We start from the raw sequence: 572 nt of genomic DNA, 5'->3' as shown, positions 1-572 counted from the left end.
CTGTAATAATGTGGTTTGAAACAAACATTAACTCTTCCACATGATAGGTGTAATAAATATGGTTCATGTAGAATACTGTCCAATGCAAAGTCCTAAACATGGTAAAAACTGAAAAATGTGGCACCCAGTAATTGAAGTTAAATACTATCTAAGAAAGACGAATGAAAACTGGTGTGGTTCTCAGCTTAAAAATTATATCGAAGTACAGTCATTATCATTAACAAACCATACACTGTGACTAGCACTCATGAGAAACCACTATTATAAAACACTGGCACTAAAATCCTCAAGAAATAAGGTAAACTTTAATGAGCTGTGGAATATGGAAAGAAATTCTTTAATTCCTTATCAATTCTTATAATCACATTCACTTTCATATAATTTAAAAACATCATATCACAGAAAAAAAAAGATTGTTTGATCATAAACTTGAATAGAGTTAGTCCTCCAATTAATTTTACTTCAAATATTTGCCATTTATTTTTAGACCTCCATACACTGTTCAAGATTTGTAAGTACGGTTGTGATTTAATTTTAAAATGTACTGAAACAGGAATCCACTATTACTAATT

At 29.5% G+C, this 572-nt stretch overlaps 1 pseudogene across 1 annotated transcript in view; it reads right to left on the bottom strand.

Annotated features, from left to right (window-relative positions):
• Positions 1-572, bottom strand: part of LOC119593740 — a 62,523-nt pseudogene that overhangs the window by 21,217 nt on the left and 40,734 nt on the right. The gene's annotated exons all lie outside the window — the stretch shown is intronic.

The sequence above is a fragment of the Penaeus monodon genome, chromosome 32 (genome assembly GCF_015228065.2).
Source record: "Penaeus monodon isolate SGIC_2016 chromosome 32, NSTDA_Pmon_1, whole genome shotgun sequence".
NCBI lineage: Eukaryota > Metazoa > Arthropoda > Malacostraca > Decapoda > Penaeidae > Penaeus > Penaeus monodon.
Note: the sequence above shows the minus strand (reverse complement) of the source record. Positions and strands in the feature narration are given on the sequence as shown.